Below are 24,597 nucleotides of genomic sequence, written 5' to 3'. Positions count from 1 at the left end.
GGGGCTTCCAAAGGATAAGGGCTGGGGCACCCCAGGCCTGGGGCTCCCAAAGCTTAAGGGCTGGGGCGGCCCAGGCGTGGGGCTCCCAAAACCTAAGGGCTTGGGCGCACAAGGCCTTGGGCTCCCAAATGATAAGGGCTGGGTCGCCCCAAGCCTGGGGCTCCCAAAGGATAAGGGCTGGGGCGCCCCAGGCCTGGGGCTCCCAAAAACTAAGGGCTGGGGCACCCCAGGCCTTGGGCTCCCAAAACCTAAGGAACAGGGCGCCCGATGCCTGGGGCTACCTAAGCCTAAGGGGTGGAGTGCCCCCGGCCGGAGCTCCCAAAGCCTAAGGGCTGTGGCTCCCCAGGACTGGGGCTGCCTACGCCCAAGGGCTGGGGCGCCCCAGACCTGTGCTCCAAATGTCTAAGGGCTGGGGCGCCCCAGGCCTGGGGCCCCCAAAAGATAAGGGCTGGGGCCCCCAGGCCTGGGGCTCCCAAAGGATAAGGGCTGGGGCGCCCCAGGCCTGGGGCTCCCAAACCCTAAGGGCTAGGGCGGCCCAGGCGTTGGGCTCCCAAAGCATAAGGCCTGGGGCACCCCATGGATAGGACGCCCCAGGCCTGGTCCTCCCTAAGCCTAAGGGCTAGTGAGCCCCTGGCCTGTGACTCCCAAAGCCTAAGTGCTGTGGCACCCAGGCCTGGGGCTCCCAAAGCCTAAGGGCTGGGCCGCCCCAAGCCTGGGGCTCGCAAAGCCTAAGGACTGGGGTGGTCCAGGCCTGGGGTTCCCAAAGCCTAAGGGCTAGAGCGCCCCTGGCCTGTGACTCCCAAAACCTAAGGGCTCGGGCGCCCCAGGCCTGGGGCTCCCTAAGCCTAAGGCCTGGGGCACCCTAGGCCTTGTGCCCCAAAGCCTAAGGCTTGGGTGCCCCAGTCCTGGGGCTCCCTAAGCCTCAGAGCTGGTGTGCTCCAGGCCTGGGGCTCCCTAAGCTAAGGGCTGTGGCGGCCCAGCCTTGGGGCTCCCTAAGCCTAAGGGCTGTGGCGGCCCAGCCTTGGGGCTCCTTAAGCCTAAGGGCTGGGGCGCCCCAGGCCTAGGGCTACCTAAGTCTAAGGGGTGGGACTTCCCAGGCCTAGGGCTCCCTAAGAGTAAGGGCTGGGCCCCCCTGGCCTGGGGCTCCCTAAGCCTAAGGGCTGGGGCTCCCCAGGCCTGGGGCTCCCTACACCTAAGGGCTGGGGCGCCTCAGGCCTGGGCTCCAAATGCCTAAGGGCTGGGGCGCCCCAGGCCTGGGGCTCCCTAAGAGTAAGGGCTGGGGCGCCCCAGGCCTGAGGCTCCCTAAGCCTAAGGGCTGGGGCGCCCCAGGCCTGGGCTCCCAAAGCCTAAGGGCAGGGGCGCCCCAGGCCTGGGGCTACCAAAGCCTAAGGACTGGGGCGCCCCAGGCCTGGGGCTCCCAAAGTATAAGGGCTGTGGCACTCCAGGTCTGGGGCTCCCAAAGCTTAAGTGCTGGGGCGCCCCTGGCCTGGGGCTCCCAAAGCCTAAGAGCTGGGGCGCCCCAGGCCTGGGGCTCCCAAAGCCTAAGAATGGGTGGCCCAGGCGTGGGGCTCCCAAAGCCTAAGTGCTGGGGCGCCCCAGGCCTGGGGCCCCCAAATGATAAGGGCTGGGGTGCCCCAGGCCTGGGGTTCCCAAAGGATAAGTGCTGGGGCGCCCTAGGCCTGGGTCTCCCAAAGTATAAGGGCTGGGTCGCGCCAGGCCTGGGGCTTCCTAAGCCTAGGGCTGGGGCGGCCCAGGCCTGGGGCTCCCGAAGCCTAAGGGCTGGCGAGCCCCAGTCCTGTGCTCCCAATGCCTAAAGGCTGTGGCGCCCCAGGCCTGGGCCTCCCAAAACCAAAGAGCTGGGGCGCCCCAGGCGTGGGGCTCCCAAAACCTAAGGGCTGGGGCGCCCCAGGCCTGGGGTTCCTAAAGCTGAAGTGCTGGGGCCCCCCTAGCCTGTGGCTACCACAGCCTAAGGACTGGGGCACCCCCGGCCTGGGGCTCCCAAAGGATAAGGGCTAGGGCGCCCCTTGCCTGGGGCTCCCTAAGCCTAAGGGCTTGGGCGCCCCAGGCCTGGGGCTACCAAAGCCTAAGGGCTGGGCCGCCCCAGGCCTGGGGCTCCCAAAGCCTTAGCGCTGGGGCGGCCCAGGAGTGGGGCTCCCAAAGCCTAAGGGCTGGGGTGCCCCTGGCCTGGGGCTTCCAAAGCCTAAGGGCTGGGGATCCCCAGTACTGGAGCTCCCTAAGCCTAAGGGCAGGGGCTCCCCAGGCCTGGGGCTCCCAAAGCCTAAGGGCTGTTGCGCCCAGTCGTGGGGCTCCCTAAGCCTAAGGTCTAAGGCGCCCTGGCCGGGGGCTCCCTAAACCGAAGGGCTTGGGTGCCCCAATTCTGGGACACCCCAGGCCTGGGGCTCCCTAAGCCTAAGGGCTGGGAGGCCCCAGGCCTGGGGCTCCCTAAGCCTAAGGGCTGGGGTCACGATGCCTAGGGCTCCACAAACCTAAGGGCTGGGGCGCCCCAGTTCTGGGACTCCGTATACCTAATGGCTGTGGCGCCCCAGGCCTAGGGCTCCCTAAGAGTAAGGGCTGGGAGCCCCATGCCTGGGGCTCGCTAAGCCTAAGTTCTGGGGTGCCCCATGCTTGGGGCTCCCTAAGCCTAAGGGCTGGGGCGCCCCTGGCTGAGGCACCCAAATCCTAAGGGCTGGTACGCCCCAGGCCTGGGCTCCAAATGCCTAAGGGCTGGGGCGCCCCAACCTGGGGCTCCCTAAGACTAAGGGCTGGGGCGCCCCAGGCCTGAGGCTCCCTAAGCCTTAGGGCTGGGGCACCCAGGCGTGGGCTCGTAAAGTCTAAGGGCAGGGGCGCCCTAGGCCTGGGGCTCCCAAAGCCTAAGGGCTGGGGCGCCCCAGGCCTGGGGCTCCTAAAGCCTAAGGGCTGGGGCGCCCCAAGCCTGGGGCTACCAAAGCCTAAGGGCTGGGTCGCACCAGGCCTGGGTCTCCCAAAGGATTAGGGCTGGGGCTCCCCAGGCTGGGGCTTCCAAAGGATAAGGGCTGGGGCGCCCCAGGCCTGGGGCTCCCAAAGCTTAAGGGCTGGGGCGGCCCAGGCGTGGGGCTCCCAAAACCTAAGGGCTTGGGCGCACAAGGCCTTGGGCTCCCAAATGATAAGGGCTGGGTCGCCCCAAGCCTGGGGCTCCCAAAGGATAAGGGCTGGGGCGCCCCAGGCCTGGGGCTCCCAAAACCTAAGGGCTGGGGCACCCCAGGCCTTGGGCTCCCAAAACCTAAGGAACAGGGCGCCCGATGCCTGGGGCTACCAGAGCCCAAGGGCTGGGGCGCCCCTGTCCTTTGGCTCCCAAAGCCTAAGGGCTAGGGCGCCCCAGGCCTGGGGCTCCCTAAGCCTAAGGCCTGGGGCACCCTAGGCCTGGGGCTACCTAAGCCTAAGGGTTCTGTCGGCCCAGGCTTGGGGCTCCCTAAGCCTAAGGCCTGGGGCGACCCAGGCCTGGGGCTACCTAAGCCTAAGGGGTGGAGTGCCCCTGGCCTGGAGCTCCCAAAGCCTAAGGGCTGTGATGCCCCAGAACTGGGGCTCCCTAAGCCAAAGGGCTTGGGGGCCCCAGGCCTGGGGCACCCTAAACCTAAGGGCTGGGGTGCCCCAGGCCTGGGGCTCCCTAAGCCTAAGGGCTGTGGCGCCCCACGCTCAGGCACCCAAATCCAATGTGCTGGTGCGCCCCAGGCCTGGGCTCCAAATGCCTAAGGGCTGGGGCGCCCGAAGCGTGGGGCTCCCTAAGACTAAGGGCTGGGGCGCCCAAGGCCTGGGGCTCCCAAAACCTAAGGGCTGGGGCGCCCCAGGCCTGGGGCTCCCAAAGCCTAAGGGCTGGGGCGCCCCAAGCCTGGGGCTACCAAAGCTTAAGGGGTGGGGCGCACCAGGCCTGGGTCTCCCAAAGGATTAGGGCTGGGGCTCCCCAGGCCTGAGGCTTCCAAAGGATAAGGGTTGGGGCGCCCCAGGCCTGGGGCTCCCAAATGATAAGGGCTGGGCGCCCCAGCCTGGGTCTCCCAAAGCCTAATGGCTGGGGCGCCCCAGGCCTGGGGCTCCCTAAGCCTAAGGGCTTGGGGGCCCCAGGCCTGGGGCTCCCTAATCCTAGGGCTGGGGCGCCCCAGTCCTGATGCTCCCGAAGCCTAGTGTCTGGCGAGCCCGAGTCCTGGGCTCCCAATGCCTAATGGCTGTGTCGCCTCAGGCCTGGGCTTCCCAAAACCTAAGGGCTGGAGCGCCCCAGGCCTTGGGCTCCCAAAACCTAAGGGCCAGGGCGCCCCAAGCCTGGGGCTACCTAAGCCTAAGGGCTGGGGTGCCCCTGGCCTGGGGCTACCTAAGCCTAAGGGCTCTGTCGGCCCAGTCTTGGGGCTCCCTAAGCCTAAGGCCTGGGGTGACCCAGGCCTGGGGCTACCTAAGCCTAAGGGGTGGAGTGCCCCCGGCCTGGAGCTCCCAAAGCCTAAGGGCTGTGGCTCCCCAGGCCTGGGGCTCCCTACGCCTAAGGGCTGGGGCGCCCCAGACCTGTGCTCCAAATGTCTAAGGGCTGAGGCCCCCAAAAGATAAGGGCTGGGGCTCCCCAGGCCTGGGGCTCCCAAAGGATAAGGGCTGGGGCGCCCCAGGCCTGGGACTCCCAAACCCTAAGGGCTAGGGCGGCCCAGGCGTTGGGCTCCCAGAGCAAAAGGGCTGGGGCACCCCATGGATAGGACGCCCCAGGCCTGGTCCTCCCTAAGCCTAAGGGCTAGTGCGCCCATGGCCTGTGACTCCCAAAGCCTAAGTGCTGCGGCACCCAGGCCTGGGGCCCCCAAATGATAAGGGCTGGGGCGCCCCAGGCCTGGGGTTCCCAAAGGATAAGGGCTGGGGCGCCCTAGGCCTGGGTCTCCCAAAGTATAAGGGCTGGGTCGCGCCAGGCCTGGGGCTTCCTAAGCCTTGGGCTGGGGCGGCCCAAGCCTGGGGCTCCCAAAGCCTAAGGGCTGGCGAGCCCCTGTCCTGTGCTCCCAATGCCTAAAGGCTGTGGAGCCCCAGGCCTGGGGCTCCCAAAACCAAAGAGCTGGGGCGCCCCAGGCGTGGGGCTCCCAAAGCCTAAGGGCTGTGGCGCCCCAGACCTGTGCTCCAAATGTCTAAGGGCTGGAGCGCTCCAGGCCTGGGGCCCCCAAAAGATAAGGGCTCGGGCTCCCCAGGCCTGGGGCTCCCAAAGGATAAGGGTTGGGGCGCCCCAGGCCTGGGGCTCCCAAAGCCTAAGGGCTAGGGCGGCCCAGGCGTTGGGCTCCCAAAGCATAAGGGCTGGGGCACCCCATGGATAGGACGCCCCAGGCCTGGTCCTCCCTAAGCCTAAGTGCTATTGCGCCCCTGGCCTGTGACTCCCAAAGCCTAAGTGCTGCGGCACCCAGGCCTGGGGCTCCCAAAGCCTAAGGGCTGGGGCGCCCCAAGCCTGGGGCTCCGAAAGCCTAAGGACTGGGGTGGTCCCTGCCTGGGGTTCCCAAAGCCTAAGGGCTAGAGCGCCCCTGGCCTTTGACTCCCAAAACCTAAGGGCTCGGGCACCCCAGGCCTGGAGCTCCCTAAGCCTAAGGCCTGGGGCACCAAGGGCCTTGTGCCCCAAAGCCTAAGGCTTGGGTGCCCCAGTCCTGGGGCTCCCTAAGCCTCAGAGCTGGTGTGCTCCAGGCCTGGGGCTCCCTAAGCTAAGGGCTGTGGCGGCCCAGCCTTGGGGCTCCCTAAGCCTAAGGGCGGGGAGCCCCAGGCCTGGGGCTCCCTAAGCCTAAGGGCTGGGACTCCCCAGGCTGAGGCACCCAAATCCTAAGGGCTGGTGTGCCGCTGGCCTGGGACTCCCTAAGCCTAAGGGCTGGGGTCCCGACGCCTAGGGCTCCACAAACCTAAGGGCTGGGGCGCCCCAGTTCTGGGACTCCGTATACCTAATGGCTGTGGCGCCCCAGGCCTAGGGCTCCCTAAGAGTAAGGGCTGGGAGCCCCAAGTCTGGTTCTCCCTAAGACTAAGGGCTGGGGTGCCCCAGGCCTGAGGCTCCCAAAACCTAAGGGCTGGGGCGCCCCAGGGCTGGGGTTCCCAAAGCCTAAGTGCTGGGGCCCCCCTAGCCTGTGGCTACCACAGCCTAAGGGCTGGGGCACCCTGGCCTGGGGCTCCCAAAGGATAAGGGCTGGGGCGTCCCAGGCCTGGGGCTCCCAAAGGATAAGGGCTGGGGCGCCCCTTGCCTGGGGCTCCCTAAGCCTAAGGGCTTGGCCGCCCCAGGCCTGGGGCTACCAAAGCCTAAGGGCTGGGGCGTCCCAGGCCTGGGGCTCCAAAAGGATAAGGGCTTGGGCGCCCCATGCCTCGGGCTACCAAAGCCTAAGGGCTGCGGTGCCCCTGGCCTGGGGCTCCCAAAGCATAAGGGCTGGGTCGCCCCAGGCCTGGGGCTCCCTAAGCCTAAGGGCTGGGGTCCCGACGCCTAGGGCTCCACAAACCTAAGGGCTGGGGCGCCCCAGTTCTGGGACTCCGTATACCTAATGGCTGTGGCGCCCCAGGCCTAGGGCTCCCTAAGAGTAAGGGCTGGGAGCCCCATGCCTGGGGCTCGCTAAGCCTAAGGTCTGGGGTGCCCCAGGCCTGGGGCTCCCTAAGCCTAAGGGCTGGGGCGCCCCTGGCTGAGGCACCCAAATCCTAAGGGCTGGTGCGCCCCAGGCCTGGGCTCCAAATGCCTAAGGGCTGTGGCGCCCCAAGCCTGGGGCTCCCTAAGACTAAGGGCTGGGGCGCCCCAGGCCTGAGGCTCCCTAAGCCTTAGGGCTGGGGCACCCCAGGCCTGGGCTCCCAAAGCCTAAGGGCAGGGGCGTCCCAGGCCTGCGGCTCCCAAAACCTAAGGGATGGGGCGCCCCAGGCCTGGGGCTCCCAAAGCCTAAGGGCTGGGGCGCCCCAAACCAGGGGCTACCAAAGCCTAAGGGCTGGGGCGCACCAGGCCTGGGTCTCCCAAAGGATTAGGGCTGGGGCACCCCAGGCCTGGGGCTCCCAAAGCCTAAGGGCTGGGGCGGCCCAGGCGATGGGCTCCCAAAGAATAAGGGCTGGGGCACCCCAGGCCTGGGTCTCCCAAAGGATAAAGGCTGGGGAGCCCCAGGCCTGGGGCTCCCTAAGCCTAAGGGCTGGCGCGCCCCTGGCTGCGGCTCCCAAAGCCTAAGGGCTTTTGCGCCCCAGGCCTGGGGCTCACTAAGAGTAAGGCTGGGGAGCTCCAGGCCTGGGGCTCCCTAAGCCTACGGGCTGGGGCGCCCCAGGCTGGGGCTCCCAAGTACTAAGGGCTGGTGCCTCCCATGCCTGGGGCTCCCTAAGCTTAAGGGCTGGGGCGCCCAGGCCTGGGGCTCCCAAAGCCTAAAACCTGGGGTGGCCCAGGCCTGGGGTACCCAAAGCCTAAGGGCTGGGGCACCCTTGGGCTGTGTCTCCCAGAGCTTTACGGCTGGGGTGCCCCGGGCCTGTGGCTCCCTAAGCCTAAGGGCTGTGGCGGCCCAGCCTTGGGGCTCCCTAAGCCTAAGTGCTGGGGTGCCCCAGGCCTAGGGCTACCTAAGTCTAAGGGGTGGGACTTCCCAGGCCTAGGGCTCCCTAAGTGTAAGGGCTGGGCCCCCCCGGCCTGGGGCTCCCTAAGCCTAAGGGCTGGTGCGCCCCAGGCCTGGGACTCCCTAAGCCTAAGGGCTGGGGCTCCACAGGCCTGGGGCTCCCTACGCCTAAGGGCTGGGGCGCCTCAGGCCTGGGCTCCAAATGCCTAAGGGCTGGGGCGCCCCAGGCCTGGGGCTCCCTAAGACTAAGGGCTGGGGCGCCCCAGGCATGAGGCTCCCTAAGCCTAAGGGCTGGGGCGCCCCAGGCATGGGCTCCCAAAGCCTAAGGGCAGGGGCGCCCCAGGCCAGGGGCTACCAAAGCCTAAGGACTGATGCGCCCCAGGCCTGGGGCTCCCAAAGTATAAGGGCTGTGGCACTCCAGGTCTGGGGCTCCCAATGCTTAAGTGCTGTGGTGCCCCTGGCCTGGGGCTCCCAAAGCCTAAGAGCTGGGGCGCCCCAGGCCTGGGGCCCCCAAATGATAAGGGCTGGGGCGCCCCAGGCCTGGGGTTCCCAAAGGATAAGGGCTGGGGCGCCCTAGGCCTGGGTCTCCCAAAGTATAAGGGCTGGGTCGCGCCAGGCCTGGGGCTTCCTAAGCCTAGGGCTCGGGCGGCCCAGGCCTGGGGATCCCGAAGCCTAAGGGCTGGCGAGCCCCAGTCCTGTGCTCCCAATGCCTAAAGGCTGTGGCGCCCCAGGCCTGGGGCTCCCAAAACCAAAGAGCTGGGGCGCCCCAGGCGTGGGGCTCCCAAAACCTAAGGGCTGGGGCGCCCCAGGCCTGGGGTTCCCAAAGCCTAAGTGCTGGGGCCCCCCTAGCCTGTGGCTACCACAGCCTAAGGGCTGGGGCACCCCCAGCCTGGGGCTCCCAAAGGATAAGGGCTGGGGCGCCCCTTGCCTGGGGCTCCCTAAGCCTAAGGGCTGGGGCGCCCCAGGCCTGGGGCTACCAAAGCCTAAGGGCTGGGGCGTCCTAGGCCTGGGGCTCCCAAAGGATAAGGGCTTGGTCGCCCCATGCCTGGGGCTGCCAAAACCTAAGGGCTGGGCCGCCCCAGGCCTGGGGCTCCCAAAGCCTTAGCGCTGGGGCGGCCCAGGAGTGGGGCTCCCAAAGCCTAAGGGCTGGGTTACCCCTGGCCTGGGGCTCCCAAAGCCTAAGGGCTGGGTCGCCCCAGGCCTGGGGCTCCCTAAGCCTAAGGGCTGGGTCGCCCCAGTCCTGGGGCTTCCAAAGCCTAAGGGCTGGGGCTCCCCAGTACTGGAGCTCCCTAAGCCTAAGGGCAGGGGCTCCCCAGGCCTGGGGCTCCCTAAGCCTTAGGGCAGGGGCGCCCAAGGCTGAGGCTCCCAAAGCCTAAGGGCTGTTGCGCCCCAGTCGTGGGGCTCCCTAAGCCTAAGGGCTAAGGCGCCCTGGCCTGGGGCTCCCTAAACCTAAGGGCTTGGGTGCCCCAATTCTGGGACGCCCCAGGCCTGGGGCTCCCTAAGCCTAAGGGCTGGGAGGCCCCAGGCCTGGGGTTCCCAAAGCCTAAGGGCTGGGGGTCCCGAAGCCTAGGGCTCCCTAAACCTAAGGGCTGGGGCGCCCCAGTTCTGGGACTCCGTATACCTAATGGCTGTGGCGCCCCAGGCCTGGGGCTCCCTAAGAGTAAGGGCTGGGGCGCCCCAGGCCTGAGGCTCCCTAAGCCTAAGGGCTGGGGCGCCCCAGGCCTGGGCTCCCAAAGCCTAAGGGCAGGGGCGCCCCAGGCCTGGGGCTACCAAAGCCTAAGGACTGGGGCGCCCCAGGCCTGGGGCTCCCAAAGTATAAGGGCTGTGGCACTCCAGGTCTGGGGCTCCCAAAGCTTAAGTGCTGGGGCGCCCCTGGCCTGGGGCTCCCAAAGCCTAAGAGCTGGGGCGCCCCAGGCCTGGGGCTCCCAAAGCCTAAGGATGGGTGGCCCAGGCGTGAGGCTCCCAAAGCCTAAGTGCTGGGGCGCCCCAGGCCTGGGGCCCCCAAATGATAAGGGCTGGGGTGCCCCAGGCCTGGGGTTCCCAAAGGATAAGTGCTGGGGCGCCCTAGGCCTGGGTCTCCCAAAGTATAAGGGCTGGGTCGCGCCAGGCCTGGGGCTTCCTAAGCCTAGGGCTGGGGCGGCCCAGGCCTGGGGCTCCCGAAGCCTAAGGGCTGGCGAGCCCCAGTCCTGTGCTCCCAATGCCTAAAGGCTGTGGCGCCCCAGGCCTGGGCCTCCCAAAACCAAAGAGCTGGGGCGCCCCAGGCGTGGGGCTCCCAAAACCTAAGGGCTGGGGCGCCCCAGGCCTGGGGTTCCTAAAGCCGAAGTGCTGGGGCCCCCCTAGCCTGTGGCTACCACAGCCTAAGGACTGGGGCACCCCCGGCCTGGGGCTCCCAAAGGATAAGGGCTAGGGCGCCCCTTGCCTGGGGCTCCCTAAGCCTAAGGGCTTGGGCGCCCCAGGCCTGGGGCTACCAAAGCCTAAGGGCTGGGCCGCCCCAGGCCTGGGGCTCCCAAAGCCTTAGCGCTGAGACGGCCCAGGAGTGGGGCTCCCAAAGCCTAAGGGCTGGGGTGCCCCTGGCCTGGGGCTTCCAAAGCCTAAGGGCTGGGGATCCCCAGTACTGGAGCTCCCTAAGCCTAAGGGCAGGGGCTCCCCAGGCCTGGGGCTCCCAAAGCCTAAGGGCTGTTGCGCCCAGTCGTGGGGCTCCCTAAGCCTAAGGTCTAAGGCGCCCTGGCCGGGGGCTCCCTAAACCTAAGGGCTTGGGTGCCCCAATTCTGGGACACCCCAGGCCTGGGGCTCCCTAAGCCTAAGGGCTGGGAGGCCCCAGGCCTGGGGCTCCCTAAGCCTAAGGGCTGGGGTCACGATGCCTAGGGCTCCACAAACCTAAGGGCTGGGGCGCCCCAGTTCTGGGACTCCGTATACCTAATGGCTGTGGCGCCCCAGGCCTAGGGCTCCCTAAGAGTAAGGGCTGGGAGCCCCATGCCTGGGGCTCGCTAAGCCTAAGGTCTGGGGTGCCCCATGCTTGGGGCTCCCTAAGCCTAAGGGCTGGGGCGCCCCTGGCTGAGGCACCCAAATCCTAAGGGCTGGTGCGCCCCAGGCCTGGGCTCCAAATGCCTAAGGGCTGGGGCGCCCCAACCTGGGGCTCCCTAAGACTAAGGGCTGGGGCGCCCCAGGCCTGAGGCTCCCTAAGCCTTAGGGCTGGGGCACCCCAGGCGTGGGCTCGTAAAGCCTAAGGGCAGGGGCGCCCTAGGCCTGGGGCTCCCAAAGCCTAAGGGCTGGGGCGCCCCAGGCCTGGGGCTCCTAAAGCCTAAGGGCTGGGGCGCCCCAAGCCTGGGGCTACCAAAGCCTAAGGGCTGGGTCGCACCAGGCCTGGGTCTCCCAAAGGATTAGGGCTGGGGCTCCCCAGGCTGGGGCTTCCAAAGGATAAGGGCTGGGTCGCCCCAGGCCTGGGGCTCCCAAAGCTTAAGGGCTGGGGCGGCCCAGGCGTGGGGCTCCCAAAACCTAAGGGCTTGGGCGCACAAGGCCTGGGGCTCCCAAATGATAAGGGCTGGGTCGCCCCAAGCCTGGGGCTCCCAAAGGATAAGGGCTGGGGCGCCCCAGGCCTGGGGCTCCCAAAACCTAAGGGCTGGGGCGCCCCAGGCCTTGGGCTCCCAAAACCTAAGGAACAGGGCGCCCGATGCCTGGGGCTACCAGAGCCCAAGGGCTGGGGCGCCCCTGTCCTTTGGCTCCCAAAGCCTAAGGGCTAGGGCGCCCCAGGCCTGGGGCTCCCTAAGCCTAAGGCCTGGGGCACCCTAGGCCTGGGGCTACCTAAGCCTAAGGGTTCTGTCAGCCCAGGCTTGGGGCTCCCTAAGCCTAAGGCCTGGGGCGACCCAGGCCTGGGGCTACCTAAGCCTAAGGGGTGGAGTGCCCCTGGCCTGGAGCTCCCAAAGCCTAAGGGCTGTGACGCCCCAGGCCTGGGGCTCCCTAAGCCAAAGGGCTTGGGGGCCCCAGGCCTGGGGCACCCTAAACCTAAGGGCTGGGGTGCCCCAGGCCTGGGGCTCCCTAAGCCTAAGGGCTGGGGCGCCCCTGGCTGAGGCACCCAAATCCTAAGGGCTGGTGCGCCCAAGGCCTGGGCTCCAAATGCCTAAGGCCTGGGGCACCCTAGGCCTGGGGCTACCTAAGCCTAAGGGTTCTGTCGGCCCAGGCTTGGGGCTCCCTAAGCCTAAGGCCTGGGGCGACCCAGGCCTGGGGCTACCTAAGCCTAAGGGGTGGAGTGCCCCTGGCCTGGAGCTCCCAAAGCCTAAGGGCTGTGACGCCCCAGAACTGGGGCTCCCTAAGCCAAAGGGCTTGGGGGCCCCAGGCCTGGGGCACCCTAAACCTAAGGGCTGGGGTGCCCCAGGCCTGGGGCTCCCTAAGCCTAAGGGCTGGGGCGCCCCTGGCTGAGGCACCCAAATCCTAAGGGCTGGTGCGCCCAAGGCCTGGGCTCCAAATGCCTAAGGGCTGGGGCGCCCCAAGCCTGGGGCTCCCTAAGACTAAGGGCTGGGGCGCCCCAGGCCTGAGGCTCCCTAAGCCTTAGGGCTGGGGCACCCCAGGCCTGGGCTCGCAAAGCCTAAGGGCAGGGGCGCCCCAGGTCTGGGGCTCCCAAGGCCTAAGGGCTGGGGCGCCCCAGGCCTGGGGCTCCCAAAGCCTAATGGCTGGGGCGCCCCAAGCCTGGGGCTACCAAAGCCTAAGGGCTGGGTCGCACCAGGCCTGGGTCTCCCAAAGGATTAGGGCTGGGGCTCCCCAGGCTGGGGTTTCCAAAGGATAAGGGCTGGGGCGCCCCGGCCTGGGGCTCCCAAAGCCTAAGGGCTGGGGCGGCCCAGGCGTGGGGCTCCCAAAGCCTAAGGGCTGGGGCGCACCAGGCCTGGGGCTCCCAAATGATAAGGGCTGGGTCGCCCCAAGCCTGGGGCTCCCATAGCCTAAGGGCTGGGGCGCCCCAGGCCTGGGGCTCCCTAAGCCTAAGGCCTGGGGCACCCTAGGCCTGGGGCTCCCAAAACCTAAGGGCCAGGGCGCCCCAAGCCTGGGGCTACCTAAGCCTAAGGGCTGGGGTGCCCCTGGCCTGGGGCTACCTAAGCCTAATGGCTCTGTCGGCCCAGGCTTGGGGCTCCCTAAGCCTAAGGCCTGGGGCGACCCAGGCCTGGGGCTACCTAAGCCTAAGGGGTGGAGTGCCCCCGGCCGGAGCTCCCAAAGCCTAAGGGCTGTGGCTCCCCAGGACTGGGGCTGCCTACGCCCAAGGGCTGGGGCGCCCCAGACCTGTGCTCCAAATGTCTAAGGGCTGGGGCGCCCCAGGCCTGGGGCCCCCAAAAGATAAGGGCTGGGGCCCCCAGGCCTGGGGCTCCCAAAGGATAAGGGCTGGGGCGCCCCAGGCCTGGGGCTCCCAAACCCTAAGGGCTAGGGCGGCCCAGGCGTTGGGCTCCCAAAGCATAAGCCTGGGGCACCCCATGGATAGGACGCCCCAGGCCTGGTCCTCCCTAAGCCTAAGGGCTAGTGAGCCCCTGGCCTGTGACTCCCAAAGCCTAAGTGCTGTGGCACCCAGGCCTGGGGCTCCCAAAGCCTAAGGGCTGGGCCGCCCCAAGCCTGGGGCTCGCAAAGCCTAAGGACTGGGGTGGTCCAGGCCTGGGGTTCCCAAAGCCTAAGGGCTAGAGCGCCCCTGGCCTGTGACTCCCAAAACCTAAGGGCTCGGGCGCCCCAGGCCTGGGGCTCCCTAAGCCTAAGGCCTGGGGCACCCTAGGCCTTGTGCCCCAAAGCCTAAGGCTTGGGTGCCCCAGTCCTGGGGCTCCCTAAGCCTCAGAGCTGGTGTGCTCCAGGCCTGGGGCTCCCTAAGCTAAGGGCTGTGGCGGCCCAGCCTTGGGGCTCCCTAAGCCTAAGGGCTGTGGCGGCCCAGCCTTGGGGCTCCTTAAGCCTAAGGGCTGGGGCGCCCCAGGCCTAGGGCTACCTAAGTCTAAGGGGTGGGACTTCCCAGGCCTAGGGCTCCCTAAGAGTAAGGGCTGGGCCCCCCTGGCCTGGGGCTCCCTAAGCCTAAGGGCTGGGGCACCCCAGGCTGAGGCTCCCAAATCCTAAGGGCTGGTGCGCCCCAGGCCTGGGACTCCCTAAGCCTAAGGGCTGGGGCTCCCCAGGCCTGGGGCTCCCTACACCTAAGGGCTGGGGCGCCTCAGGCCTGGGCTCCAAATGCCTAAGGGCTGGGGCGCCCCAGGCCTGGGGCTCCCTAAGAGTAAGGGCTGGGGCGCCCCAGGCCTGAGGCTCCCTAAGCCTAAGGGCTGGGGCGCCCCAGGCCTGGGCTCCCAAAGCCTAAGGGCAGGGGCGCCCCAGGCCTGGGGCTACCAAAGCCTAAGGACTGGGGCGCCCCAGGCCTGGGGCTCCCAAAGTATAAGGGCTGTGGCACTCCAGGTCTGGGGCTCCCAAAGCTTAAGTGCTGGGGCGCCCCTGGCCTGGGGCTCCCAAAGCCTAAGAGCTGGGGCGCCCCAGGCCTGGGGCTCCCAAAGCCTAAGAATGGGTGGCCCAGGCGTGGGGCTCCCAAAGCCTAAGTGCTGGGGCGCCCCAGGCCTGGGGCCCCCAAATGATAAGGGCTGGGGTGCCCCAGGCCTGGGGTTCCCAAAGGATAAGTGCTGGGGCGCCCTAGGCCTGGGTCTCCCAAAGTATAAGGGCTGGGTCGCGCCAGGCCTGGGGCTTCCTAAGCCTAGGGCTGGGGCGGCCCAGGCCTGGGGCTCCCGAAGCCTAAGGGCTGGCGAGCCCCAGTCCTGTGCTCCCAATGCCTAAAGGCTGTGGCGCCCCAGGCCTGGGCCTCCCAAAACCAAAGAGCTGGGGCGCCCCAGGCGTGGGGCTCCCAAAACCTAAGGGCTGGGGCGCCCCAGGCCTGGGGTTCCTAAAGCCGAAGTGCTGGGGCCCCCCTAGCCTGTGGCTACCACAGCCTAAGGACTGGGGCACCCCCGGCCTGGGGCTCCCAAAGGATAAGGGCTAGGGCGCCCCTTGCCTGGGGCTCCCTAAGCCTAAGGGCTTGGGCGCCCCAGGCCTGGGGCTACCAATGCCTAAGGGCTGGGCCGCCCCAGGCCTGGGGCTCCCAAAGCCTTAGCGCTGGGGCGGCCCAGGAGTGGGGCTCCCAAAGCCTAAGGGCTGGGGTGCCCCTGGCCTGGGGCTTCCAAAGCCTAAGGGCTGGGGATCCCCAGTACTGGAGCTCCCTAAGCCTAAGGGCAGGGGCTCCCCAGGCCTGGGGCTCCCAAAGCCTAAGGGCTGTTGCGCCCAGTCGTGGGGCTCCCTAAGCCTAAGGTCTAAGGCGCCCTGGCCGGGGGCTCCCTAAGCCTAAGGGCTGGGAGGCCCCACGCCTGGGGCTCCCTAAGCCTAAGGGCTGGGGTCACGATGCCTAGGGCTCCACAAACCTAAGGGCTGGGGCTTAGGTTCTGGGACTCCGTATACCTAATGGCTGTGGCGCCCCAGGCCTAGGGCTCCCTAAGAGTAAGGGCTGGGAGCCCCATGCCTGGGGCTCGCTAAGCCTAAGGTCTGGGGTGCCCCATGCTTGGGGCTCCCTAAGCCTAAGGGCTGGGGCGCCCCTGGCTGAGGCACCCAAATCCTAAGGGCTGGTGCGCCCCAGGCCTGGGCTCCAAATGCCTAAGGGCTGGGGCGCCCCAACCTGGGGCTCCCTAAGACTAAGGGCTGGGGCGCCCCAGGCCTGAGGCTCCCTAAGCCTTAGGGCTGGGGCACCCCAGGCGTGGGCTCGTAAAGCCTAAGGGCAGGGGCGCCCTAGGCCTGGGGCTCCCAAAGCCTAAGGGCTGGGGCGCCCCAGGCCTGGGGCTCCTAAAGCCTAAGGGCTGGGGCGCCCCAAGCCTGGGGCTACCAAAGCCTAAGGGCTGGGTCGCACCAGGCCTGGGTCTCCCAAAGGATTAGGGCTGGGGCTCCCCAGGCTGGGGCTTCCAAAGGATAAGGGCTGGGGCACCCCAGGCCTGGGGCTCCCAAAGCTTAAGGGCTGGGGCGGCCCAGGCGTGGGGCTCCCAAAACCTAAGGGCTTGGGCGCACAAGGCCTTGGGCTCCCAAATGATAAGGGCTGGGTCGCCCCAAGCCTGGGGCTCCCAAAGGATAAGGGCTGGGGCGCCCCAGGCCTGGGGCTCCCAAAAACTAAGGGCTGGGGCACCCCAGGCCTTGGGCTCCCAAAACCTAAGGAACAGGGCGCCCGATGCCTGGGGCTACCTAAGCCTAAGGGGTGGAGTGCCCCCGGCCGGAGCTCCCAAAGCCTAAGGGCTGTGGCTCCCCAGGACTGGGGCTGCCTACGCCCAAGGGCTGGGGCGCCCCAGACCTGTGCTCCAAATGTCTAAGGGCTGGGGCGCCCCAGGCCTGGGGCCCCCAAAAGATAAGGGCTGGGGCCCCCAGGCCTGGGGCTCCCAAAGGATAAGGGCTGGGGCGCCCCAGGCCTGGGGCTCCCAAACCCTAAGGGCTAGGGCGGCCCAGGCGTTGGGCTCCCAAAGCATAAGGCCTGGGGCACCCCATGGATAGGACGCCCCAGGCCTGGTCCTCCCTAAGCCTAAGGGGTAGTGAGCCCCTGGCCTGTGACTCCCAAAGCCTAAGTGCTGTGGCACCCAGGCCTGGGGCTCCCTAAGCCTAAGGGCTGGGGCGCCCCTGGCTGAGGCACCCAAATCCTAAGGGCTGGTGCGCCCAAGGCCTGGGCTCCAAATGCCTAAGGCCTGGGGCACCCTAGGCCTGGGGCTACCTAAGCCTAAGGGTTCTGTCGGCCCAGGCTTGGGGCTCCCTAAGCCTAAGGCCTGGGGCGACCCAGGCCTGGGGCTACCTAAGCCTAAGGGGTGGAGTGCCCCTGGCCTGGAGCTCCCAAAGCCTAAGGGCTGTGACGCCCCAGAACTGGGGCTCCCTAAGCCAAAGGGCTTGGGGGCCCCAGGCCTGGGGCACCCTAAACCTAAGGGCTGGGGTGCCCCAGGCCTGGGGCTCCCTAAGCCTAAGGGCTGGGGCGCCCCTGGCTGAGGCACCCAAATCCTAAGGGCTGGTGCGCCCAAGGCCTGGGCTCCAAATGCCTAAGGGCTGGGGCGCCCCAAGCCTGGGGCTCCCTAAGACTAAGGGCTGGGGCGCCCCAGGCCTGAGGCTCCCTAAGCCTTAGGGCTGGGGCACCCCAGGCCTGGGCTCGCAAAGCCTAAGGGCAGGGGCGCCCCAGGTCTGGGGCTCCCAAGGCCTAAGGGCTGGGGCGCCCCAGGCCTGGGGCTCCCAAAGCCTAATGGCTGGGGCGCCCCAAGCCTGGGGCTACCAAAGCCTAAGGGCTGGGTCGCACCAGGCCTGGGTCTCCCAAAGGATTAGGGCTGGGGCTCCCCAGGCTGGGGTTTCCAAAGGATAAGGGCTGGGGCGCCCCGGCCTGGGGCTCCCAAAGCCTAAGGGCTGGGGCGGCCCAGGCGTGGGGCTCCCAAAGCCTAAGGGCTGGGGCGCACCAGGCCTGGGGCTCCCAAATGATAAGGGCTGGGTCGCCCCAAGCCTGGGGCTCCCATAGCCTAAGGGCTGGGGCGCCCCAGGCCTGGGGCTCCCTAAGCCTAAGGCCTGGGGCACCCTAGGCCTGGGGCTCCCAAAACCTAAGGGCCAGGGCGCCCCAAGCCTGGGGCTACCTAAGCCTAAGGGCTGGGGTGCCCCTGGCCTGGGGCTACCTAAGCCTAATGGCTCTGTCGGCCCAGGCTTGGGGCTCCCTAAGCCTAAGGCCTGGGGCGACCCAGGCCTGGGGCTACCTAAGCCTAAGGGGTGGAGTGCCCCCGGCCGGAGCTCCCAAAGCCTAAGGGCTGTGGCTCCCCAGGACTGGGGCTGCCTACGCCCAAGGGCTGGGGCGCCCCAGACCTGTGCTCCAAATGTCTAAGGGCTGGGGCGCCCCAGGCCTGGGGCCCCCAAAAGATAAGGGCTGGGGCCCCCAGGCCTGGGGCTCCCAAAGGATAAGGGCTGGGGCGCCCCAGGCCTGGGGCTCCCAAACCCTAAGGGCTAGGGCGGCCCAGGCGTTGGGCTCCCAAAGCATAAGCCTGGGGCACCCCATGGATAGGACGCCCCAGGCCTGGTCCTCCCTAAGCCTAAGGGCTAGTGAGCCCCTGGCCTGTGACTCCCAAAGCCTAAGTGCTGTGGCACCCAGGCCTGGGGCTCCCAAAGCCTAAGGGCTGGGCCGCCCCAAGCCTGGGGCTCGCAAAGCCTAAGGACTGGGGTGGTCCAGGCCTGGGGTTCCCAAAGCCTAAGGGCTAGAGCGCCCCTGGCCTGTGACTCCCAAAACCTAAGGGCTCGGGCGCCCCAGGCCTGGGGCTCCCTAAGCCTAAGGCCTGGGGCACCCTAGGCCTTGTGCCCCAAAGCCTAAGGCTTGGGTGCCCCAGTCCTGGGGCTCCCTAAGCCTCAGAGCTGGTGTGCTCCAGGCCTGGGGCTCCCTAAGCTAAGGGCTGTGGCGGCCCAGCCTTGGGGCTCCCTAAGCCTAAGGGCTGTGGCGGCCCAGCCTTGGGGCTCCTTAAGCCTAAGGGCTGGGGCGCCCCAGGCCTAGGGCTACCTAAGTCTAAGGGGTGGGACTTCCCAGGCCTAGGGCTCCCTAAGAGTAAGGGCTGGGCCCCCCTGGCCTGGGGCTCCCTAAGCCTAAGGGCTGGGGCACCCCAGGCTGAGGCTCCCAAATCCTAAGGGCTGGTGCGCCCCAGGCCTGGGACTCCCTAAGCCTAAGGGCTGGGGCTCCCCAGGCCTGGGGCTCCCTACACCTAAGGGCTGGGGCGCCTCAGGCCTGGGCTCCAAATGCCTAAGGGCTGGGGCGCCCCAGGCCTGGGGCTCCCTAAGAGTAAGGGCTGGGGCGCCCCAGGCCTGAGGCTCCCTAAGCCTAAGGGCTGGGGCGCCCCAGGCCTGGGCTCCCAAAGCCTAAGGGCAGGGGCGCCCCAGGCCTGGGGCTACCAAAGCCTAAGGACTGGGGCGCCCCAGGCCTGGGGCTCCCAAAGTATAAGGGCTGTGGCACTCCAGGTCTGGGGCTCCCAAAGCTTAAGTGCTGGGGCGCCCCTGGCCTGGGGCTCCCAAAGCCTAAGAGCTGGGGCGCCCCAGGCCTGGGGCTCCCAAAGCCTAAGAATGGGTGGCCCAGGCGTGGGGCTCCCAAAGCCTAAGTGCTGGGGCGCCCCAGGCCTGGGGCCCCCAAATGATAAGGGCTGGGGTGCCCCAGGCCTGGGGTTCCCAAAGGATAAGTGCTGGGGCGCCCTAGGCCTGGGTCTCCCAAAGTATAAGGGCTGGGTCGCGCCAGGCCTGGGGCTTCCTAAGCCTAGGGCTGGGGCGGCCCAGGCCTGGGGCTCCCGAAGCCTAAGGGCTGGCGAGCCCCAGTCCTGTGCTCCCAATGCCTAAAGGCTGTGGCGCCCCAGGCCTGGGCCTCCCAAAACCAAAGAGCTGGGGCGCCCCAGGCGTGGGGCTCCCAAAACCTAAGGGCTGGGGCGCCCCAGGCCTGGGGTTCCTAAAGCCGAAGTGCTGGGGCCCCCCTAGCCTGTGGCTACCACAGCCTAAGGACTGGGGCACCCCCGGCCTGGGGCTCCCAAAGGATAAGGGCTAGGGCGCCCCTTGCCTGGGGCTCCCTAAGCCTAAGGGCTTGGGCGCCCCAGGCCTGGGGCTACCAATGCCTAAGGGCTGGGCCGCCCCAGGCCTGGGGCTCCCAAAGCCTTAGCGCTGGGGCGGCCCAGGAGTGGGGCTCCCAAAGCCTAAGGGCTGGGGTGCCCCTGGCCTGGGGCTTCCAAAGCCTAAGGGCTGGGGATCCCCAGTACTGGAGCTCCCTAAGCCTAAGGGCAGGGGCTCCCCAGGCCTGGGGCTCCCAAAGCCTAAGGGCTGTTGCGCCCAGTCGTGGGGCTCCCTAAGCCTAAGGTCTAAGGCGCCCTGGCCGGGGGCTCCCTAAGCCTAAGGGCTGGAGGCCCCACGCCTGGGGCTCCTAAGCCTAAGGGCTGGGGTCACGATGCCTAGGGCTCCACAAACCTAAGGGCTGGGGGCGCCCCAGTTCTGGGACTCCGTATACCTAATGGCTGTGGCGCCCCAGGCCTAGGGCTCCCTAAGAGTAAGGGCTGGGAGCCCCATGCCTGGGGCTCGCTAAGCCTAAGGTCTGGGGTGCCCCATGCTTGGGGCTCCCTAAGCCTAAGGGCTGGGGCGCCCCTGGCTGAGGCACCCAAATCCTAAGGGCTGGTGCGCCCCAGGCCTGGGCTCCAAATGCCTAAGGGCTGGGGCGCCCCAACCTGGGGCTCCCTAAGACTAAGGGCTGGGGCGCCCCAGGCCTGAGGCTCCCTAAGCCTTAGGGCTGGGGCACCCCAGGCGTGGGCTCGTAAAGCCTAAGGGCAGGGGCGCCCTAGGCCTGGGGCTCCCAAAGCCTAAGGGCTGGGGCGCCCCAGGCCTGGGGCTCCTAAAGCCTAAGGGCTGGGGCGCCCCAAGCCTGGGGCTACCAAAGCCTAAGGGCTGGGTCGCACCAGGCCTGGGTCTCCCAAAGGATTAGGGCTGGGGCTCCCCAGGCTGGGGCTTCCAAAGGATAAGGGCTGGGGCACCCCAGGCCTGGGGCTCCCAAAGCTTAAGGGCTGGGGCGGCCCAGGCGTGGGGCTCCCAAAACCTAAGGGCTTGGGCGCACAAGGCCTTGGGCTCCCAAATGATAAGGGCTGGGTCGCCCCAAGCCTGGGGCTCCCAAAGGATAAGGGCTGGGGCGCCCCAGGCCTGGGGCTCCCAAAAACTAAGGGCTGGGGCACCCCAGGCCTTGGGCTCCCAAAACCTAAGGAACAGGGCGCCCGATGCCTGGGGCTACCTAAGCCTAAGGGGTGGAGTGCCCCCGGCCGGAGCTCCCAAAGCCTAAGGGCTGTGGCTCCCCAGGACTGGGGCTGCCTACGCCCAAGGGCTGGGGCGCCCCAGACCTGTGCTCCAAATGTCTAAGGGCTGGGGCGCCCCAGGCCTGGGGCCCCCAAAAGATAAGGGCTGGGGCCCCCAGGCCTGGGGCTCCCAAAGGATAAGGGCTGGGGCGCCCCAGGCCTGGGGCTCCCAAACCCTAAGGGCTAGGGCGGCCCAGGCGTTGGGCTCCCAAAGCATAAGGCCTGGGGCACCCCATGGATAGGACGCCCCAGGCCTGGTCCTCCCTAAGCCTAAGGGCTAGTGAGCCCCTGGCCTGTGACTCCCAAAGCCTAAGTGCTGTGGCACCCAGGCCTGGGGCTCCCAAAGCCTAAGGGCTGGGCCGCCCCAAGCCTGGGGCTCGCAAAGCCTAAGGACTGGGGTGGTCCAGGCCTGGGGTTCCCAAAGCCTAAGGGCTAGAGCGCCCCTGGCCTGTGACTCCCAAAACCTAAGGGCTCGGGCGCCCCAGGCCTGGGGCTCCCTAAGCCTAAGGCCTGGGGCACCCTAGGCCTTGTGCCCCAAAGCCTAAGGCTTGGGTGCCCCAGTCCTGGGGCTCCCTAAGCCTCAGAGCTGGTGTGCTCCAGGCCTGGGGCTCCCTAAGCTAAGGGCTGTGGCGGCCCAGCCTTGGGGCTCCCTAAGCCTAAGGGCTGTGGCGGCCCAGCCTTGGGGCTCCTTAAGCCTAAGGGCTGGGGCGCCCCAGGCCTAGGGCTACCTAAGTCTAAGGGGTGGGACTTCCCAGGCCTAGGGCTCCCTAAGAGTAAGGGCTGGGCCCCCCTGGCCTGGGGCTCCCTAAGCCTAAGGGCTGGGGCTCCCCAGGCCTGGGGCTCCCTACACCTAAGGGCTGGGGCGCCTCAGGCCTGGGCTCCAAATGCCTAAGGGCTGGGGCGCCCCAGGCCTGGGGCTCCCTAAGAGTAAGGGCTGGGGCGCCCCAGGCCTGAGGCTCCCTAAGCCTAAGGGCTGGGGCGCCCCAGGCCTGGGCTCCCAAAGCCTAAGGGCAGGGGCGCCCCAGGCCTGGGGCTACCAAAGCCTAAGGACTGGGGCGCCCCAGGCCTGGGGCTCCCAAAGTATAAGGGCTGTGGCACTCCAGGTCTGGGGCTCCCAAAGCTTAAGTGCTGGGGCGCCCCTGGCCTGGGGCTCCCAAAGCCTAAGAGCTGGGGCGCCCCAGGCCTGGGGCTCCCAAAGCCTAAGAATGGGTGGCCCAGGCGTGGGGCTCCCAAAGCCTAAGTGCTGGGGCGCCCCAGGCCTGGGGCCCCCAAATGATAAGGGCTGGGGTGCCCCAGGCCTGGGGTTCCCAAAGGATAAGTGCTGGGGCGCCCTAGGCCTGGGTCTCCCAAAGTATAAGGGCTGGGTCGCGCCAGGCCTGGGGCTTCCTAAGCCTAGGGCTGGGGCGGCCCAGGCCTGGGGCTCCCGAAGCCTAAGGGCTGGCGAGCCCCAGTCCTGTGCTCCCAATGCCTAAAGGCTGTGGCGCCCCAGGCCTGGGCCTCCCAAAACCAAAGAGCTGGGGCGCCCCAGGCGTGGGGCTCCCAAAACCTAAGGGCTGGGGCGCCCCAGGCCTGGGGTTCCTAAAGCTGAAGTGCTGGGGCCCCCCTAGCCTGTGGCTACCACAGCCTAAGGACTGGGGCACCCCCGGCCTGGGGCTCCCAAAGGATAAGGGCTAGGGCGCCCCTTGCCTGGGGCTCCCTAAGCCTAAGGGCTTGGGCGCCCCAGGCCTGGGGCTACCAAAGCCTAAGGGCTGGGCCGCCCCAGGCCTGGGGCTCCCAAAGCCTTAGCGCTGGGGCGGCCCAGGAGTGGGGCTCCCAAAGCCTAAGGGCTGGGGTGCCCCTGGCCTGGGGCTTCCAAAGCCTAAGGGCTGGGGATCCCCAGTACTGGAGCTCCCTAAGCCTAAGGGCAGGGGCTCCCCAGGCCTGGGGCTCCCAAAGCCTAAGGGCTGTTGCGCCCAGTCGTGGGGCTCCCTAAGCCTAAGGTCTAAGGCGCCCTGGCCGGGGGCTCCCTAAACCGAAGGGCTTGGGTGCCCCAATTCTGGGACACCCCAGGCCTGGGGCTCCCTAAGCCTAAGGGCTGGGAGGCCCCAGGCCTGGGGCTCCCTAAGCCTAAGGGCTGGGGTCACGATGCCTAGGGCTCCACAAACCTAAGGGCTGGGGCGCCCCAGTTCTGGGACTCCGTATACCTAATGGCTGTGGCGCCCCAGGCCTAGGGCTCCCTAAGAGTAAGGGCTGGGAGCCCCATGCCTGGGGCTCGCTAAGCCTAAGTTCTGGGGTGCCCCATGCTTGGGGCTCCCTAAGCCTAAGGGCTGGGGCGCCCCTGGCTGAGGCACCCAAATCCTAAGGGCTGGTACGCCCCAGGCCTGGGCTCCAAATGCCTAAGGGCTGGGGCGCCCCAACCTGGGGCTCCCTAAGACTAAGGGCTGGGGCGCCCCAGGCCTGAGGCTCCCTAAGCCTTAGGGCTGGGGCACCCAGGCGTGGGCTCGTAAAGTCTAAGGGCAGGGGCGCCCTAGGCCTGGGGCTCCCAAAGCCTAAGGGCTGGGGCGCCCCAGGCCTGGGGCTCCTAAAGCCTAAGGGCTGGGGCGCCCCAAGCCTGGGGCTACCAAAGCCTAAGGGCTGGGTCGCACCAGGCCTGGGTCTCCCAAAGGATTAGGGCTGGGGCTCCCCAGGCTGGGGCTTCCAAAGGATAAGGGCTGGGGCGCCCCAGGCCTGGGGCTCCCAAAGCTTAAGGGCTGGGGCGGCCCAGGCGTGGGGCTCCCAAAACCTAAGGGCTTGGGCGCACAAGGCCTTGGGCTCCCAAATGATAAGGGCTGGGTCGCCCCAAGCCTGGGGCTCCCAAAGGATAAGGGCTGGGGCGCCCCAGGCCTGGGGCTCCCAAAACCTAAGGGCTGGGGCACCCCAGGCCTTGGGCTCCCAAAACCTAAGGAACAGGGCGCCCGATGCCTGGGGCTACCAGAGCCCAAGGGCTGGGGCGCCCCTGTCCTTTGGCTCCCAAAGCCTAAGGGCTAGGGCGCCCCAGGCCTGGGGCTCCCTAAGCCTAAGGCCTGGGGCACCCTAGGCCTGGGGCTACCTAAGCCTAAGGGTTCTGTCGGCCCAGGCTTGGGGCTCCCTAAGCCTAAGGCCTGGGGCGACCCAGGCCTGGGGCTACCTAAGCCTAAGGGGTGGAGTGCCCCTGGCCTGGAGCTCCCAAAGCCTAAGGGCTGTGATGCCCCAGAACTGGGGCTCCCTAAGCCAAAGGGCTTGGGGGCCCCAGGCCTGGGGCACCCTAAACCTAAGGGCTGGGGTGCCCCAGGCCTGGGGCTCCCTAAGCCTAAGGGCTGTGGCGCCCCACGCTCAGGCACCCAAATCCAATGTGCTGGTGCGCCCCAGGCCTGGGCTCCAAATGCCTAAGGGCTGGGGCGCCCGAAGCGTGGGGCTCCCTAAGACTAAGGGCTGGGGCGCCCAAGGCCTGGGGCTCCCAAAACCTAAGGGCTGGGGCGCCCCAGGCCTGGGGCTCCCAAAGCCTAAGGGCTGGGGCGCCCCAAGCCTGGGGCTACCAAAGCTTAAGGGGTGGGGCGCACCAGGCCTGGGTCTCCCAAAGGATTAGGGCTGGGGCTCCCCAGGCCTGAGGCTTCCAAAGGATAAGGGTTGGGGCGCCCCAGGCCTGGGGCTCCCAAATGATAAGGGCTGGGCGCCCCAGCCTGGGTCTCCCAAAGCCTAATGGCTGGGGCGCCCCAGGCCTGGGGCTCCCTAAGCCTAAGGGCTTGGGGGCCCCAGGCCTGGGGCTCCCTAATCCTAGGGCTGGGGCGCCCCAGTCCTGATGCTCCCGAAGCCTAGTGTCTGGCGAGCCCGAGTCCTGGGCTCCCAATGCCTAATGGCTGTGTCGCCTCAGGCCTGGGCTTCCCAAAACCTAAGGGCTGGAGCGCCCCAGGCCTTGGGCTCCCAAAACCTAAGGGCCAGGGCGCCCCAAGCCTGGGGCTACCTAAGCCTAAGGGCTGGGGTGCCCCTGGCCTGGGGCTACCTAAGCCTAAGGGCTCTGTCGGCCCAGTCTTGGGGCTCCCTAAGCCTAAGGCCTGGGGTGACCCAGGCCTGGGGCTACCTAAGCCTAAGGGGTGGAGTGCCCCCGGCCTGGAGCTCCCAAAGCCTAAGGGCTGTGGCTCCCCAGGCCTGGGGCTCCCTACGCCTAAGGGCTGGGGCGCCCCAGACCTGTGCTCCAAATGTCTAAGGGCTGAGGCCCCCAAAAGATAAGGGCTGGGGCTCCCCAGGCCTGGGGCTCCCAAAGGATAAGG

The sequence above is a fragment of the Tenrec ecaudatus genome, chromosome 9 (assembly GCF_050624435.1).
Source record: "Tenrec ecaudatus isolate mTenEca1 chromosome 9, mTenEca1.hap1, whole genome shotgun sequence".
Classification (NCBI taxonomy): domain Eukaryota; kingdom Metazoa; phylum Chordata; class Mammalia; order Afrosoricida; family Tenrecidae; genus Tenrec; species Tenrec ecaudatus.
Note: the sequence above shows the minus strand (reverse complement) of the source record.